Below are 20,682 nucleotides of genomic sequence, written 5' to 3'. Positions count from 1 at the left end.
GGGATAAAGAGAATTACTATATAATAGTGAAGGGAATAGTTCTGCAGAAATATATGTCAGTGTTGAACTTGTGTATGCTAGTAGTGTATACTCACAATATATATCAAGTGAATGTGAGAATTGCAAGAAGAGGTATATCCATAAATCCATAACCATAAGAAGAGATTTTTAACACTCCCCTTTTTATAATATATAAATCAAGCAATCAAAAAATTAGTAAAGATATACAATAAAACAACAAAATAAATGTGATACAGATCTGAACAAAAAATAAATAAATAAACTTGAACAACAAATGCATTAGATTGACTGATATCCAACATCTATACAGTACATATTAAATGTGATTCTCTAGGGATCATTTTCAAAAACTGACCAAAAATTAGTCAATGTAATTTTCAACAAACATCAAAGGACTCATATCATATAGATCTCGTGCACTAAAAGCAAAGCAATAAAATTAGAAATCAATTACAAAAGTATATTTGGAAAATTTCAAATGTACTAAATAGCTCATGGGTTGTAGAAAATATTTTAATATTTAAGTGAAAAATAAATGAAAATGACTACATGTCAGAACTTCCCAAATGCAGCTAAATTGGTATTTATAAGGAAATTTATAGCATATATATACCATATGTTTTTTTTATTTTTTAAATTCATTTATTTTAATACATTTCAATACTTAGAGAAACTGAGCCATTTTCTAGGAAAACTAAATTGGACAAAACGGATTTAATAAGGAAAAGAACACTTAATTTGATCTACATATATTAAAGGAATTGAATAACTGATTAAAAGGATTGTTATAATTAGTATAATTAGTCCAAAATTTGTGGGGAGATTTTACAGGAATTTTCGTGGAATGATCAATCTCTATTTTATAAAAACTGTTCCAGAATGTAAAACTAGAAATGAATCTCCTTGTAGGAGGTTGAATAGTATCCCCCCAAAGATATGTACATGTCCTAATCCCTGGAACCTCCAAATACTATCTGATAGAGCAAAAGAGTGACTATTACGTTATATGTACATGGCAAAAGTATGTTTAAAGATTTTGAGAGGAGGAGTTTATCCTGGTTTATCTGGATATATATCCTTAGAGAGGCAGAAGGAGTTTGAGACAGAAGAGGAGGTGGCAGTGTGACTACAGACACAGGGATTGGGGTGATGTGACCACAAACCAAGGAATGCCTACAGCCACCAGAAGCTGGAAAAGACAAGAAACTGATTTTCCTCTAGAGCCAACACTTTGAGTTCATACCTCTCCATAGCTATAAAACAGTTATGTTGTTTTAAGCCACCAAGTTTGTGATAATGTGTTATGGCAGTCACAGCAAACTTATTATACCTCCCCATCCCATTTTATTATGTTTTAAAATATTTATTTACTTTTGCGAGAGAGGGAGAGAGAAAGAATGAGCAGGGGAGGGGCAGAGAGAGAGGGAGAAAGAGAATCCTAAGCAGGCTCTGCACCGTTAGCACATAACCTGACACAAGGCTCAAACTCACAAACCGTGAGATCATGACCTGAGCCAAAATCAGGAGTTGGACACTTAACTGACTGAGCCACCCAGGTGCCCCGTCCTATTTTAAAAGTGCAGTAAACTTTGATTTCTGAGCTCATTATTAACTCTAGGGAAACAAAAAGGTGTTTAGGAAACAAAGTTCTCATAAATGACTGAGATATGAAATGGCATTTACACAGTCATAATATATACACACTGAATATTAAGGGTAACTAAAAGTATGGTAAACATAATGAGAGAATCAGAGGATGAATAGGGTTCATGAAGAGTTAAAGCTCTAGAGGAAGTGAAATCCTTACTTTCTATAGTAATTCAATAGGATTAAAATTTTGCCTCTGAGAAGGGCAAAGAGGTAGGGAAGATGGACATCATCTTTTGGGCTTTCCAGAGCCACTCAAGTTTTCAGCAGGGATGTGACTTAATCAGATTTGCATTTTGAAGGAGATCACTGCCAGAATCAGGTGGTGTACAATGGTAACCTGTTCTCAAATCATGTAGGAATCGATACAAACATGAAGGATTCTCAGGAATCTATCTACAGTAGTGGTTCTCAAAGTGCAGTCTCCAAATTGATAGCAGGATGTGGGAATTTGTAAGAAATGCAAATTCTCAGGCCTTCCTCCAGACCCTGAGGCTAGGGCCCAGCAATCTGTTCTTTAACAAGCCCACCAGGTGATTCTGATGCTAACATTTGACAGCCACTGAGCTATAGGAGTTTCATGATTGATTGGATGTGCAGGTTGAAGGAAAGGAAGAGAAATGAAGACAGTGTCCAATTTCCTGCTTGAGCAACAGAGCAATAAAGTAGAAAATAAAATTCAAGATAAACAACATGCAAGTGGTTTGTAGGTGAAGTTGTATTCATAGCCCTCTGATACCTAGGCAGGAACCAGTTTAATCTCAAGGAGTCTCTGAACAACAGTCTACCGTCAAGGCCCATGAAAGTGTTGGAGGTTTTTCATCATCTTCCACATTTAACTTTCCCCATGCTATCTCTTGTTGAAAGTCAGTTTTTGTTTTATCAATGAATAGCTATGAAACCAGAATTCTTTACAATTCCTATTCAAATAAGGGTTCTGACATGCTGCCGAGAACCCCCATGGGAAGGAGTTTAAAGAAGTAGAGACTGTTAATGACAAAAGGAAGCCATCTCCATGAAATTGATCTTCCTTCTTTCAATAGTCTGTCTTGGGCCTTTAAATGTGTCACATAAATCTTTTCTGGCCCAATAATTTCAGGGCACTAAAGAGAGAAACATATGAATAAGTAATTTATTTGTTCTAGTGACTAGCCCAAGTTTTAGATAACATATCACTGAAATACTTATCATTTTTAAAGCCTGGTGAAATAAGGCACCTCTGAACAGATCACCTCATTCCTGGATGATTACCAAAGCTTCCCCAAACCTGGCATCTTGCCACTTCATCCATTTTGCACACCAATGCCAGATTAATCTTCTTGAAGCACCTGGAACACAACAGCCTCAATAACTCAGTTATGGGTCCTCCCTTTTTCCAAACACAATATTAAAATGGGCGAGAAATGTCATATGTCCTAATAATATGTGGAGGTATCCCCTCATGAAAACTCAGTGGGGAAAAATAAAAAGAGAGAATTTAATTCTTAGCACTTTTCTCTCTTGTTTGAAAAATCTGTTGGGAAAATCTAAAAAAAAAAGATTAGATAGAAAAGTGCTTTGAGCTTTGTATATTCATATGCAAGTGTAAGATGGTAAATGTGCACCTGAAGACATTTCTACCTTGGGGGAATTGGTCAAGCACTTTGCAAAAATATTGAGTAGACAGTGTTGGAGTTGGGCTCTCCACGCATAGGGGAAGAGCTCTCTCTAGAGAGGAAAGTATGCCCGGGCACACAACGTCTAGGGGCGTAGAGTAGAGTCATTCCTTTTGGGATGATTATGGATCAGCCTACTAATGACTATCAAAGGACAGTATATGTAGCTTTGAGGCAGCCACCTTTGGGTAGTCACCATCCAGCAGACTTCTAGTGCTGCCTCAGCTTCCCAGTGATTTCTATCCACCAATGATGGGCAGTGGTCGCTTGAGTGATGCACACATCTAGATTTTATCACAGTCTACATTCCTCAGATCCAGCCTTTCGTCTCAGAGCATTTCGACACGTGTACACGGAGTTTTATATAACCTCTTTAGCACTGTTTCTTCCCCATCTTCTCCCTCATCTGATTAACCTATTTTTTTCCTTCTTCCTAGCCAATGGTGTTGTTTTTTGTTTTGTTGTGCTGTTTTGCTTTTATCCAAAATGTTTTTCCCAAAACTTTTATCTATTTATTAAATTCATTCTTTTTCCTTTAAGTTTTAAGTTTCTGAGAACTCAAAGGCAGAAAAGATTCTTTTTTCTTCTGCTTTCTGTTATCACCTTTCGTTTTGTTTTGTTTTGGGACTGAGGCAAGCAATTAGCTGAGATAAGCATAGTTTCTTGAATGAGAGAAAGGGAAAACTGGGAAAAGAAGTCTTAGAAAATGATGGTTAATATTAAGTGACCCATATGAAGTTGTTAATATTCAGCCCATTTTATGCACAAAATAGCAATTTCAAATTTTTAAATATTTTTAAAACCCTTTGTTGCTACTTAAAGGTATATAAAAAAGACTACGGGCACCTAGGTGGCTCAGTCAGTTAAGCATCCTACTTCAGTTCAGGTCATGATCTCATGGTTTGTGAGTTCAAGCCCTGCATCCAGCTCTGTGCTGACAGCTCAGAGCCTGGAGCCTGCATTGGATTCTTTGTCTCCCTCTCTCTCTGCTCCTCCCCCACTCCACTCTGTCCCTCTCTCTCAAAAATAAATAAACATTAAAATAATCTTTAAAAACTTCACTACAGCTAAAGTCACTATTTAAAAAATATACAATCCAACATGGTACAAAGAATTAAGATACTCTTAGTCTAAAGGAGGTTAATTAAGCTTGAATTAATCAAAGAGAACTTTGTAGAAGAGGTGAACTTTACTGGTCTAAAGTAAGGGTATGGGCTAGTAAGGAAAATCAGGCAGAGAGAGCATGCTCTCGGCAGAGATGGCTTCAGTGCCGATGAGTAACTGAGGAGCCTGAAATTAAGTCCTCCATTAAGAGCAACCTCGGGCTGCACGTAGCCCAGTTCCAGGAAAAGCTTCAGCTAAAGCCACCCTCCGACCACCCTCGGATCAGTCAATCAAAAGAAGTGTGTAACATTCCTGTGGTCTGAGTCAGGGCTGGGAACTGCAGGTAGTTACTCTGTACAAACTAGCCAATCACTCACTGCTTGCCTAAACCCCACATAGGCCCTTTGAGCTCACCTCATAATTGGTCATTTTCAAAGGATTCTCGAAGGTCATGATTGGGTCCTGTCGAAAGTAACGGACACCTCACAGATACTGAATGGTCAAAACTGTTACCATGGGTGCTGTACAATTATGATTGGTGCTTATGTGATGATGCTATACGTACAACGTGTGCACTGTAACACCCCCGTCCCTTACCCCATAAAAACCCTGCTCGCTATTGTTCGGGGCTTCACCTCGCTGACGCTGTGCTGGTTAACAGGTGAGCCCCTGCTCGAGCTTGTAATAAAGACCCTTATGTACTTGCATCGGTGTCGGTTCCTTGGAGGTCTCTGGGGACTCACGATTTGGGCACAACATAACTTCAAAGGTAAAGGGTTGTTGGCTCTAGCTAACCCTGGCTCCCTTTGGCAGCACCGCCCATAGTGGAAGAAGCAGTAGATGGAGAATCAGATCACCTGATTTTCAATCCCAAGTAGCCGGGAAGGCTTGGAAAACTCATTAGGCTTTGTAAATCTGTATTGCCATATCTGTTGCAAAAAAAGTGAAAATAACACCTCTTCAGCCTCTCTCACGGGGTTGTTTTCAGGATCACATAAAATCATGTAAAGAGCAATAAAAAATGCAAGTAAATTTCTTTATTTATAGTAACTGCTTTTGAAGTTTAGATAGAAAAGTGCTTTGAGCTTTGTACATTCATATGCAAGTGTAAGATGGCAAATGTGGCGCTGTGTGGCTTCATGCATATTATTGATATCAAATTTGGAAAAGATGAAAATAAATTAAACTCATCTTCAGATGCCTAAGAAATGTCAATAACATTTCAATTATGAATGATAAAAGAGAGATATTAGCAAAACCTCAAATTATTACCCCAGGCTCTGGCTTAATAAACATTCTTTCTGGTGGAAAAAATAAGCTGAGTTTTTTTTACATACTTCTTCTTTTTCTCCTCCCCCTCCCCCTCCCCCTCTCCCTCTTCCTCCTTCTCTCTCCTTGTCCATCTCAATTTGTTGAGTATTACGTGAAGCCAGTCTAGCGTAAGTACTCTGCACAATCCTTCACATTTAATTATACGTTATTCTCATTTCTGTGCTCTTTCTGTTCTGTTAACCAGCCTTTTGTGCTCAATATTTACTTCAAAACAAATTTGTGTAATGTGAACTTGTGGAATTGATATATTTAATGGGGAAAAAGCAGTCTGTTTTAGACAATCCATCCATCAAAACCCCATATACACCCTGTGGGTTTCTCTGGTCAGTGGAATTTTCAGGACTTATAGCTGCCTCTGTAAACCTGACTTTCCACACCCTCAGGGGAGCTTAGCTTGAGCATTAGGCACAGGCCTGGCCGGCTTGGTCCGGGTCCCGTCCTCTCCAGCTGTTCCGTGATCCCTTCGGGCACTCCTGCTGCTGTGAGTCAATCTCACAAAGCCTCCGACTCGCCATCTTCCGTGTTATTTCTCTTCCCACCTTACTTAACCTTTCATATTAGTGACAATAACAGTCTCTATGATGTTGAAGGCCTATCTGTGTGGGGCTAATTGATTTCCCTCCGTCGCTCCATATTTATTTTTTTTCCTTTGCCTCCAGAAGCATGCTCTGAACCAAAGGCCATGCGTGGCAGCAGCTCATGCTGGCAAAATCCTGCTTTTATTATTCCTTCCCTGGCAACAATTATTTATCCAGCTTGTCAAGTGACGGAGGACATCGCAGCAACCATCTGTTTCCCTCTGTCTGAATCCTTTAATGCAGTTAGACTCCATTTTCAGGAGCACCTCACTAATGCTGCTTGCATTTTTCTCCATTTGTGTGTGAGCCAGCTTTGGCAGTGTTTCCTCACTGAGGCTGGCATTTTCGCTTCACGCTTGTTCATGCAATTAGCATCCTTCTCTCGTGAATTAACTGCTTAGCTTCCAGCAAGAGGTGTCTTGGTTAGCTTTCCCTGAATCCTTGAAAGAGTCCCTTTCATCTCCTCTCATCTGTGCTGATAACCATCTCTTGGTTCCGTTGGTTTCACAGAACCTCCTAAGTGTCTCAACTCCCCTTCTGTTCTCTTGCAGTGTCTTTGGTCAAGGCTCATCTTTTCTTGCCTAGAGGACTAAAACAGCCCGTTCTCCTCGTAGACAAGCCTCATTCCCTGCAAACCACAGCTGCCAAGTGTTTTTCCCCAAACACATGGCTGTGTTCATGGTACTCCTCTGCTTGAATTCCTCAGGAATTTTCCACTGCACTCAAGCTAAGCCCATCCACTTTGGTCATGACACACAACCATCTTTTGAAATCTACCCTCAGTTTTTCTCTATAGCAGCGTATTGTGTTATGTCCTCATATTTTTTTTCTCTTCACTAAAAAAGCCCTAGCGGTGGATCTCATTTTGTAGGGGGGAGAACATTTGGCAATATCTGGAGACATCTTCAGTTGTCACAACCGAGGAGAAGAGGGATACTACTGGAATCTACTAGGTAGAGGCTAGGGGTGCCGCTAAATGCATAGGACAGCTACACATGGTAAAGAATCATTCAGCCAAAATGTCAATAGCACTATAGGCTAAGAAACCCTGGCCTAGCCAGACCAACCATTAGAGTTGTCCGAGTGCACCATGGTCCTTGTTTCTCCATATCTTCGTCCAGTGACTTCTCCTCTCCAATGCTCTCTCTCTTCCACCATTTGCCTATTAATGTCTAACCATCCTCCATGGCTCAGCTCAAGAATCCCTTCATTTTGATTTCCTGAGCATGCACAATGTCTGGTGCCCCTCTTCTGAGCTTGTAGTCATTGAAAATTTCAAGATACACACACACACACACACACACACACACACACACACACACATCTTCTATGTACTGTGATGTTAGGTTCTGGAATTAAAATAGTGAGCAAAATTAGCATGGTCATTGCATTTATAAAATCAATCATTGCAGGCAAAAGCCTGCAAATAAATGTGCTGCCCAAATCTGTGTANATGTCTGGTGCCCCTCTTCTGAGCTTGTAGTCATTGAAAATTTCAAGATACACACACACACACACACACACACACACACACACACACACACATCTTCTATGTACTGTGATGTTAGGTTCTGGAATTAAAATAGTGAGCAAAATTAGCATGGTCATTGCATTTATAAAATCAATCATTCAGCAGGTAAGACAGAAAGTCACCAAAAAAGCCTGCAAATAAATGTGCTGCCCAAATCTGTGTGCCCAACTCCTCTCCATGTCAAGGACTCATTGTTTTTATTTTAATTCTGAGTTTTATTCAGGGTTCTTCCCTGACCCTTGCGTTGGCAAAGTTTTGTTTTGTTTTGTTTTGATTTTGTGTTATAACTTCTTCCTCCAAACCTGTCTCAAACACATGACCAGAATCCAAATTTCTTAGCATTGTGTCCCAGGCCATTCCCAATGGGCCTTCCTATTTCTATCACCCCTTCCCCCTCTGCATCCATGATCCTATAATATTATGGCCACACCCTCATTCTTTTAATTTTTTCTTCTTCTTCCATCAAGATTTGGTTTAAGCATCCCTCTCATCTTCAGAGGTTCTCAAAACACAATTCAGTTCCTCTGTTTATGAGCACTCTTAACACATGGTACATATCTGTATGTCAATAATCAGTTAAGAAAAATGGTGAAAAGCATTGTGTCTGGAGTCTGACAGATCCAAAGTTACTTAATCTTTCTAAGCTTTAATTTCTTCATCTGAAAGATAAATAAAAGAATAGTGCCAACCACATAAGTTTCTGAAAATATTAAATAAAGTAATCCATGTGAAATGCCCAGCGTTGTATTAAGGACTCAATAAATGTTAATGGTTATTACTATCTATAACCATATTGTAGACTCTATAACTGATTCTGTTGCTTTGCCCTGGACTAACTGCTTTTTCCCTGAGCATAGAAACTGTGTTTTATTCATCACCGTAGCCCAGACACAAGAAAAGCCCAAATGGTAGACACTTCACGTTTGAATCAAGGGTGGGGACTTGAGTGGTCTATTCTGTAGCAATTTAATATCCAATATCAACTGAGCATTTACTAGGTATAGCAGTGATAGTAAGCACTTTTACAGATTGCCTCACATAATCCTCACAATTGCCCTATGAGATTGGTACCATTATTATTAGTTCCCATTTTACAGAAAACGGGCACAAAGAGATAAAGGGCCTGCCCAAGGTTACACAATTAAATGCTCAGTCCACATTTAAATGCTGGGAGTTTAAATCATTACATCTTTACTAAAAAACCCAGTAAAGTCAATACTTATCTCAAGAATTCGTTGATCATTGGGGCACCTGGGTGGCTTAGTCGGTTAAGCGTCCGACTTTCACTTAGGTCATGATCTCACGGTTCGTGGGTTCGAGCCCCGCGTCGGGCTGTGTGCTGACTGCCAGCTCAGAGCCTGAAGCCTGTTTCAGAGTCTGTGTCTCCCTCTCTCTCTGACCCTCCCCTGTTCACGCTGTCTCTCTCTCAGAAATAAATAAAAAAATATTAAAAAAAAACAATTCGTTGATCATGTAGTACAATGGACATTAAGAAGGTTTTTGACTAGATATAGATGCTACAAAAACATCCACTTCTTTTTTAGAGTCACCAAAATTATTTCAGGCTTCCAGAAGCCACTCCCAGTGTAAAAGTCAGTGTGTAGGTTGTTGATAAGATGAGGAGTGGAAGGCATTTGTCTTTGAACCCAAACCAGACACTTTAAAAAAAGGCCACTGTGCATTTCCCAACATCTTCTACGACAAACAATGTGGGAAATATGTAAATGGGAGCAGGGGAGAAGTAGAGGAATGAGTGCATCCCATCAGAAAAATTGAGAGAAAAATGGTTTATTCACAGATGAATGAAGAAATATCTTGGTGGAGTCCCTAATCAGGAATGACATTGTCCCCTGATGATACAGGCCACCTAACTGCTAGGTTTTTACTGGGAGGTGGGGAAGGGAAGTGTTCATGAAGTATATAGAGTAGTCTCCACAGCATTTCAGTCACAGGTGGTTCCTCTAACAGGAGCTTGTGGAGCATACCTCTGCTGTAAAGAGGATCTGGGGAGTTCTTAATCTACCTGGGCTCCTAGGACCCCTATTTAAATTCTTAATTTTAGCCAAATAAAAATCATCCCTGCAGCAAAATAAGGCAAGCTACTGAGTTTCACAATTTGCTCTTAGAGAAAACTCTAATTAATCCTCCAAAAAGTCATTGGGATGTAACACTTTCAGTATAGAGAGCAAATGTTATTAAAGCTCCAAGCTTTTCCCATGGATTAATGATACCACCACCTCATTCTAAATCACTGCTCTGGGGTACAGGCAGTGGGCTTGGGTTACAGATGATGCTATTATAATGAGGTCCTTCAGGCTGCCGTCATTAGGTGGCTGGCTCAAGGACGAAAGATAGTTCAGGAGTATCCCCAAACCTAGCGAATAGTTGTGGAAGAGGGGAGCCTCAGTAATATGCCTGTTTAATGGGCAGATGTGTCTTATGCCCGTATTAACTTCCTTTGCTCTCTACTCTTCCAACCAAGAGTAAAAATCATAGAGACCGTGGAAAGCCAAATATAGTGTAAACAGTGAGCTCTCAGGAAGGGAGCAGAAAGGCAGGCAGAGATGGACATAAACCACTTGGGCTATGAATTTGAGAGAAACATTGCCCCAAATGGCCTCAATTTCATTGATTTGTGGTGAAGAAGAAACGCACTGAAGAGGAGACAAAAAGCAACCACTTGACCTACAAACAATCCAATAAGAAAAACAAGTAAATTATTTGTGAAAGCTATTTGAGTAAATATATATACTATACATATATAATATCTTATTGCTCACAATGGGGAGGGGTAGTTTCCAAAGACAAATTAGGACACAATTTACAATAAGGAGGAAGACATGCTGGAAGGCAAAAGAAGCAGATGTACCTTGCATGGATTATAATATATGGTATGATATATATCATTCAATATGTAGCATTAAAGAAACAATAAATAAAAACTAAATCTGATCCTGTATATACACACAAATATTTAAGTAATTAATTAACTTATAATAACATATCCTTACCATGAGAACTAATTGAACACAATTTGGTATTGCAGGTCTGTCACACATACAGAAGTTTCTTGGATATTGAAATGATAAATGAATTTCTTAAATTATTAGAGATGTGGCTTATAATTTGACCAAACCATGAGTTCATTATTATAACTCTATGTATTATATATTACCTATTATATATTTAATTTACTAGCAAAGCACCAATAATAATAAATGTTATTCACGCAATAAATAGCATTTGATATATGTAATTATATGATATAGTACATCCACACTATATGGTTATATATATCATATAATTACATATGAAATTACACTAGCAATGTACCAACAATAGAAATTTTAGGTTAATGGAATTTTTGGTAAGAGAGGTTAATGTTTACTCTTGTCCAATGAAAGAGAAATGATGTAGAGATAAGTGCCTTGAATGAGTAAGGAATCTGGGAAAGTTTTATTTCAACACTTATTTCTTGATCTCAGTTACACATGAGAATTCAACTCCTTCAGTATCCATAGATTTACCTTTCCCTAGAAGCAGCACATTTTAATTCTAAACCCAATTATCCTCAATAGTTCAGTCTTTGCTTTGGTTTCAGAGCTCATCTAGACAAGTGCTTTCTCTGGAATACATTTCTTCCCTTATAAGCATGAACCAAATGAATCAGCAATCAGAAAGACAGCCAGGGTATGATTAGCTAGAGTGTACTGGATAAACAGTGTTTCAATTCCCCACATGTTGACAAAATTTACAATATTGCAAATTACAAAATTCACTCTGGGCTATTCAGGGGAAATGAAAATTAAATACTGAGCACTATGACTTTACTGCCCTCCTGGCCAGACTTGAGCATCCAGATGGCATTCATTCACAGGGTAGTATGTCATTGTGGGTCCCAAGGATCTCCTGACTGGGGACTAGAGACCTTGTACTGGCACCATCATTGGCAGCTGGCTCCCATATTTATTCCAACAGTGCTCCTGTTGTGACCATAAGACCTGATGTGAGCTATGATACTGCCACAAGCATCTGTATAGCACTCAGTCCCTGTGCAATACCTCCAGATTGAGGCAAAGACCAAGGGAGCTCACTGGATATATTCGGTGGAACAGAACCTAGCATGTAATCAAGTAGGCTCATCTGTCAGTAAGGAGGCAGAATTGGGAGAGAGGAAAGACCAAGAAGACAGGAGAGTAAGCTTGTAAGGCAAACAAGGGGAGGAAAAGGCAGAGGAGATTATTAAATAAAGAGCTGGGAGAGGGGGACAGAGAAAAATCCATTTTCTAAGGCATAGAGGGAAAGGTCTACTCTGAGAGGGAAAGACAGAGTGATACCATATTACTGACCACTTAAACCTGCAGGAAGGAAGTGTGGGTGCTCCCCTGTGAATGTATGTGTGTTTGTGTGTGTGCCTGTGTGCACCAGCTTGCCCATAGAGTAGGCGATCTGGTTGGACTGCTGATTGGGTCTGGGCTCGACTTGGCAGGTGAGAGAACAGTGAAAGTAACAACAGGAAAGCCAAAGCAAAGCGTGGGCTGTGTATGCTTCAGTATAAGGAAATGGAAGAGCCGAGAAGAGGAGTGAAGAAGACTCTAGTCTTAATTCTGCCATTAATAATTCAGTTGGTAATGGCACCATTTATTGGGCATGCTCTTTTCTGGACATCTAAGATAGCTCAGGGTTTCACATATGCCCTCTTGTCTAAGCAGTGGGGTGAAGGGGATGTGAAGGAAGGGAAATCTGGGACAAGAGTCAGAACCATCCACAAGTTTGACCTACTTCACTTTCGAGCCTGGGTTAGGATTGTTGCCTGACAAAAAATAGAACTATAAACATATTAAGATCACTAACCAAACACCTGCTGAGACTGCCTTCTGCTCCTTAAGTCAATGCAGCACATAAAATACTTCCAACTAGGGAATGAATGATCCTGAAGTTGTAGGTGGCCAAGGGGTCTTTGGATAAAGTCTTTCTTCTTTCAAACAGCTTTTTATATCACGGGAAAGAAGGTGATACACAAATATGTCAGGAGAGTGACGTAAACACCAGAACACACATTTATGACTCATTTTCCTATTTTATTTATTAAGTCTGATGAAGAGAAAGCTGTGTTCTAGAAATATAAATGGCCTAATTGATGCACAAGCTATGATGGATAGTCCACAAGGTCTGTGGGCCTTTTGCCAGAAAGGAAGAGAATTCCTGAGAGTGAATAAGGGAGAGTGAATGTGGGTGTGAAAGGAAGTATTGCACTCGTGCATGGCGGCTTTGGTCATACCCACTCTTTCCTAAATCTTATAAGTAACTTCCTTAGCATGGCCACAAAATCCTGCCTGCTGCCAGAAGTCAAAGCCAATGCAACAGTGGTGCCCACAGCAGGCACTAAACTATCAATGCCATGTATCTAAAATAGACTCTCAGGGGAAATGTAGTCCAAGGGAATTCTTGTCTCTTGAGGGATATTTTCTTAGTGGTGTAGGTGGGACTGCTTAGTAGGCAGAAGGGGGGGTAAGGGCAGTGAATGGAGACATGGAGAGGGAGAGAGCTGCTCCCCAAAATGTTTCTAGCCTACCCTGCAGCTGATTACCAGCCTCTGCATTCCTTTACACCACAGGCAAACACACACACACACACACACACACACCCTCAATTATAGGAAAACTTAAAAAATAATGTTATCTTGGGGAGCCTGGGTGGCTTAATCAGTGCATCCGATCTTGATTTGGGATCAGGCCATGATCCCATGGTTCATAAGTTCGAGCCTCACATGGATCTCTTCATTGACAGTGTGGTGCCTATTTGGAATTCTCTCTCTCTTTCTCTCTCTCAATAAATAAATAATAATAATAATGTTTCTCTTTACTGTAGGTTTTCTTTTTTAAAAATCTTTAATATTTGTTTATTTTTGAGAGCTAGAGAGAGACAGAGCATAAGTGGTGTAGGGGCAGAGAGAGAGGGAGACATAGAATCCAAAGCAGGCTCCAGGCTCTGAGCTGTCAGCACAGAGCCCATCTTGGGGCTTGAACCCACAAACCATGAGATCATGACCTGAGCTGAAGTTGGATGCTTAACCAGCAGAGCCACCCAGGTGCCCCTGCAGGTTTTCTTGAAGAAGAGACACAGCAAATCACAGAAGAGCATCCTAAAATTTCTTGTGCCCATCTTCCTGAAGTCTTCACAGAGTGTCACTCACAAATCTCTACTCCCAGATCCTGTTGTCTGATCCACACAAGGTGCTCACAACATCACCCAGCTGTCCCCTCCACTTCTCTCATTGTCTGCCTCCCTCCAAAGCCCTGGCAGTGGCAGCCACACTGCCGACCTGCAGCTGTTTGCAGCACTCAGGAAATCTGGTCAGGTCTGACTGCTGGAATACTGCTGAATATAATTTTAAACCTCATTCAGAAAGAAAGGAAGGGACGAAAAATGGAAACTGGTAGGAACAAGACTGGGAAAGAATTAAGAAGTGAGAGGGACAAGAAGGCTTAAGGTCAAAATGATATGCATATTAATGGGCGTTTTAATGAGAGGTTCATTAGAAAATTGGGATAAGGCAAAGAAGAGACAGGAAGAGAGACCAGTTACGATATTTTACACATAAACAGAAGCAAAAAGAGCTAGACAGATTAAAGTCTTGTTTATGTTGAAACAGATTAAATGATTCAAATCTTACATTATATTAAAACATCAACTGTAAATATTGTTCATAATACACAATGGAGAAATTATATTTTAGCCAAAATGCCATTAGTGGAATCAAAAAAGATGGCTCCACAATTTGCTGTCTTTGGAGAGAGATTTGCAAGAAACTAATAGAAGAATCTTAAAGACACAGAGCCTGCATTTTGCATTGTGATGGGGGAAGGGACCATATCTGCACTTAACTATTTCCTCTTCCCTCCCTGCTAAATAGAGATCAGATACATGTGTCAAGGGGACTCAGTCACTTCGTCTCCATATTAACTGTTATATTAAGATTTGCTGCAAAAAGATGGTCCTTTAAAGTTTTGCCTCTAAAGAGGGAAAGGAGTGGAAATAAACGATCAGCTGAAGGACATTTTGGGAAGGGGTCTTTTGAGCATTCATTATTACTCTTTACAACTAATTGAAATCAATTGCTCCAATACCTCAACTCTACCTGGTTCAGTTTTGCTCTTGGGAATGCTTTATTTCTTCCTACTTCTGAGTCAACAAATAGGGTTCAATTTATTAGCTCTGTAAAAGGATCTAAGAGGCCTCAATGAGGTAATTCAGTTTTCAAAACAGACTATGTTTTCACTGGAAGGTGGAAATGCTGCCACTCCCCCCTGAAGAGAAGCAAGGGTAGTCCAGAGTGATACCTTAGGCTGGGAAGGAGGCAAGACATTCATTGAAGGAAAAGTTGGCCAGGCTAAAAGTGCACAAAACTGAGGATAGTTTTCACCAACCAAGTCATCTGCAGGAGAGATGTTTTTCATCCTGTGTCTTCTGCAACTCTCACGGAAAGTCCAGCCAAGCATCATCAAGTTTTCTGCCTTTACACCTGCTGCATCCTAGAATTCCTTTTCCTAACTCCATTTATAATTCATTTATGAGATTTGAAAGCACTGGAGAAAGTCTTACACTTGAAATGTAACCTGCCTTTGTACCTGAAAACCCTACACTAGTCATTTCTAAGGTTATTAGCTCTGAAGGCAGCTCTTGAATGATGTTTCTAAGTACTCATTGTAAATTGAAGAGGAATGACAGTATCATATGAATCATAGGATAGACCAGGATGCAAAAGAATGGGACACAGGATGGATCCACTTGGATAGGAAATTAAAAGAAGAAGAAGTGGAAAGGGTATGTGCTTCCAGAAGGGTGGGTTGGTGGAAAGAGCACTGAGCCAGGAATCAGAGGTCTGGGGTTTGTGCTTTCTCTTGGTATCTTATTAACTGCATGGCCTGGATAAGTCATTGGGAATTTCAGAATTTCAGCTTTCTCATTATAAAATTGGGATAATAGCATGTCCCTTGATGACCTCACAGGGCCCCTGTGATTGTAACGCAAGGTGATCAAGGGCCATTCAGGTCCTAGGGAGCCTGCAGCTTATAGAATTGGGGGTGCCCTGGTTAAAAAAGAGCATTACTAAACTATAAAAACAAAAGTAGGTATAAATGTGAAAATGTAGAATAAGAAAATAAATCAAAATGTGTTAAGAAAATTGTATATCCAGCTCAAGTTTATTTTAACCAGATGTCAAAAATACTGCAAAGAAAGTGGCCAAGAAGAGGCATGTGAGAATAGGTAAGGATAGATTGTAACAAATTGCAGTTAAAATACTGACTTTTGCAAATTTTACAGAAGCATGGAGCATGGGGACATATTGCTATGTCTCAGAAGGGACTTGTACCTGCCAGGGGCCCAAAAGCCAAAGAGCTTCCTTAGTTTTGTGGTAAATCAATTTCTTATTTATTTTGATTTATTCATCATTCTGAAATGATGCTTGTTAAAGGTCTTTGTGAACTGTGAAGTGCAATATGAAACATACAGTTTTCATTTTCTCCATTTCCAGCATTGTTGCCTGATGGGAAGTCTATTTAACAGGCTGCTATTTTAATGCCATTACAGTAAAGTTGATACAAATTGGGGTTTAGATGATTTGTGTCACAGCCACAATCTAGATTATTTGGTTAAAAGTGCATATTTATTTAAATTGCCTGGGTCAGAATATATACACCCAGTCGCATTTATAAAGCAGGCTTTAGTTTCACAAGTTATTCATATACAGTTTATAGAGCTTAAGATACATACTTTTATTTGAGCCTTGGATCATCAATTGCTGTGCAACAAATCACCCCAAATTTTATAGTTTAAAACAATAATAATCCTGCATTATTTCTTCTGCTCTCCATGGATAGTTATTTGGGACTGGTTTGGATAAATAATTCTGGCATGGGGTCCCTCATGTTGTTACAGTTGGATTTGGGTTGGGACTGCAGTCACCCATAGGCTTAACTAAAGCTAGAGAATTTACTTCTAAAGTGCTTTCACATAGCTGGCAAGCTGGTGCTGGCTATTGGCCAAAAGCTTGTTTTTCTCCATGTGGGATTCTTTCCCAGGATGCTTGACTATCCTCACAGTACAGTGGGTGGCTTCCCCCAGGCAAACAATCCAAGAGAAGGTAAGAGCCAGTAGAATCATCTTTCCATTTAGGACCTAGCCTCAGGAGTCATCAGTATCACTTCTCTTGCATTCTATCGGTCTAGGAAATTAGAATTCAGTCCAGTGAAGAGAACCAAGACTTTGTCTCTCAGTGGAGGATTATCAGCATCACATTTAAGAAGAGCACGTAGGATAGAAAATATGTTGGTGTAAACATCTTTTGGCAAGATAGTGTGCTACAAACTTCATACAAACTTTGGAGGTGGGTAGGGCAAACTTTTTTTTTTTGTTTTGTTTTTTTTACAAATAGTTTATTGTCAAATTAGTTTCCACATAACACTCAGTGCTCATCCCTATAAGTGTCCTCCTCTATGCCCATCCCCCCTCCTCCCCACATCCATCAGTCCTCAGTTTTTGTCAGCATTCAAGAGTCTCTCATGGTTTGCCTCTCTCCCTTTCCCCCACCATTTCCGCCCTTCTTCTCCCCCTTGTTCCTCCGTCAAGTTCCTCCTAATCCTCCTATACGTGCAAACATATGATATTTGTCCTTCTCTGCCTGACTTATTTCGCTCAGCATAACACCCTCAAGGTCCATCCATGTTGCTACACATGGCCAGATTTCATTGTTTCTCATTGCCATGTAGTATTCCATGGTATAGATAAACCACATCGTCTTGATCCATTCATCTGTTGATGGACACTTAGGCTCTTTCCATGTTTTAGCTATTGTGGAGAGTGCTGCTATGAACATTGGGGTACATGTGCTCCTATGCATCAGCATTTCTGTATCCCTTGGGTAAATTCCTAGCAGTGCTATTGCTGGGTCATAGGGGAGTTCTATTGTTAGTTTCCTGAGGAACCTCCACACTGTTTTCCAGAGGGGCTGTACCAGTTTACATTCCCACCAACAGTGTAGGAGGGAGGGCAAACATTTTTATACTCTTGATCAGGAGGGAACACTTCTTCAATGAACTATCAGACAACACTATCAAGAAGTCTGATAGGCCTACGTTCAAATCTACCCTTTTTCGCTTATTCTCTGAATCATACTGGGAAGTGTTATTTAAACTCTCAGGATTTATGCTGTCTTATTTTTCAACTCTAGTACAATATGGTTGTCCTAAAGCTTAAATGAGGTAAGGTCTACAAAGGGACCAACAGAGTGCCTTACATATAGTAAATGCTTGATAAATCATAGGTTCATTTTAGAGACGAGGAGACAGCAAATGAATATTAAGTAATGACTCAGTAAATAATTTCTCAAGATCACAAACCATAAAAAAGTAAATTGTCAAGGTGAAATATTTTAACCTGGAGGTCAGTAGTTTCTTTAGTATAATCAAGCACTGAAAATGCACTCACCTAGCAGATAAATGACTGATACATTAAGTTTGAATCTAATTTATGTATGATTTCTTCAGATAACTTAATTATAAATAGGAGCCCTTTTTTAGTCTAACTTCAAATAACCAACTGGAAAATTAAAACTCTTCCGGTTCAGGTGCCCACGATTTCCTTTTGGATGATAAATGTCATCCACATTATTGATTATAGAGGCACTGAACTTATGAATTACTTTTTAATCAATTTGGTAGGATATACAATATGTGAAGTTAATAGGAGATTCAGTCAGAAGCAAATTTCCATTTTTTCCCTCCGTTAACAGACTTAGTATAAACAATAATATAGCTGAATTTAGCCCACTGGAAAATGTGATCATATTTTTAAATTGTTATGCATATTAGCTAGTTGTATTCACTTTTTTGAATATTAAAAGTGATTAAAGGGCTCTGTTTATCTAGCATTATTCGGGCCATACCTACTGGGAGGTTGAAGGGAAGGGTTAGCAGAAAAGTATTTAATGCACTAAGCATAGGTATAATGTTTCCATAATTCATCAGCTCTACTTTGCACACCTTCCTGTGCATTTACAGAGACTGCATACATTACACAATGATGGATGGGATGCTGATTAAATAAAATTTGCTGCTCTTGCTCAGAATACATTTTTTTCACATTAATTTAAAAAATTCTAAATGGTGTCCTTAAAAATGACGGTTTATACCAGAATTGAACATCAGAGTTAACCAGAGTTATTAAGAATTTGACAAATACAAAGTTTGCTTACCCTTGACTTTTGCAGAGGGTGCTGCTTACTCTTCCCCATCAAGCCTAAGAAACAGGTTGCCTGGATGGCTTCGTCGATTAAGCATCTGACTTTGGCCTGGGTCATGATCTCATGGGTCATGAGTTTGAGCCCCATGTTGGGCTCTGTGCTGACAGCTCAGAGCCTGTAGCCTGCTTTGGATTCTGTGTCTCCCTCTATCTCTGCCCTTCCTCTACCCATGTTCTGTCTGTCTCTCAAAATAAGCATTTTTTAAAAATTAAAAAAAAGACTAAGGAACACAGCAAATTAAGATATAAAGCCCAATCTCAGACTTTCACTAATTCTTGAGTTCTTCACAGTGTTCAAAACACTATGCAGGATACCCTTCACCCCTAAGGAAGTTAGTGATCCTGGGAAAGCGAACCTATTCTGCCTCTTGCCAGGAGAATCAATGGGTACCTTTTTGTGTTAAAGTTTCTCAAGTAACAAACCAAGTACAAATCAAGTAACAAAACCACTTAGCTTTATTTAACTCAGTGTTTCTGAAGCATGTTTGCACAGGGAATTCTTTTTTGTTGTTTGTTTTTTCAAACAACTTCATCTGAGAGTCCAAACTGACTATTACCCTCTTTGATGGGCTACAAGCTCACTATTCCAGTGCATGTATATAATACCATTTTACTTAGCAAGGCCCTACTGATGGATATTTTAGTTGCTAGCAAGTGTTTGCTATTTTAACCTACCTCCATTTGTAAATTGTAGTACGTGTCCATGTAGTACATGCCTTTAGATAGATTTCTAAAAATGGGATGTGTGGTCTTGACCTGGTCTTGATGTATAAACCACAGATCGAGCTCCTGAACATCACAATTCTCCATTGAAATATGAGGGTGGTCCTCTCCCCTCTTCAGGGGAAATCTCATTGCTCCATAGTGACAATCAAGACCAGATGTTCTGATGTTCGGCGACAGACATAGCCCCATCTGCTGTGCTTCTATGGAAGTCAGCTCTCTGCTTCACCCTGCTTCCTTTCTAGAATCTGAATATACATTTTCATCAAGTGTAAAGTCAACCACAGAGGCAGCAGGTGAGTACCTCTGGCTTCTTGGCTGAGAAGAGCTTGGGCTACTGTGCATGGTTACCTTGAATTGTACTTTAGGCAGCTGAGTTAACTCCACAAGTCACCAGGTACACACTCTTCTGCGTTGCCCTCTGCCTAAGGTTTCAGTCCCCTTCTTATTCACTCTTTGCAATTGGCAGCTTACAAAAAGAACAGTGCCTAGAGCACAGATAGCTGCTCTCCAAAGTCCATCTGTTTCCTAGGATACTAGTGAGATGTCTCTATTTAGTTTTTGGCCCCTGTATTCATTGGTGAATTTCTCAGCCAACATTTGGGCCAAATGATTCATTTGCAGTTGGGAATCAGATATAGTCTTGTGTATAAACATCATCATTTGTGTATTTTGGAAAAACTCTGATTCCACCCAGATCTCATTATGACTGCTATTTGCATAAACCCTGACCTATTTTACTGATTACTTTCCAGAGCAAACCCGCATCATCTCTGCTGCTGTATCT

Source organism: Crocuta crocuta, unplaced genomic scaffold, assembly GCF_008692635.1.
Source record: "Crocuta crocuta isolate KB4526 unplaced genomic scaffold, BGI_CrCroc_1.0 scaffold448, whole genome shotgun sequence".
Classification (NCBI taxonomy): domain Eukaryota; kingdom Metazoa; phylum Chordata; class Mammalia; order Carnivora; family Hyaenidae; genus Crocuta; species Crocuta crocuta.
The sequence above is the reverse complement of the archived record's forward strand: the minus strand, read 5'-3'. Positions refer to the sequence as shown.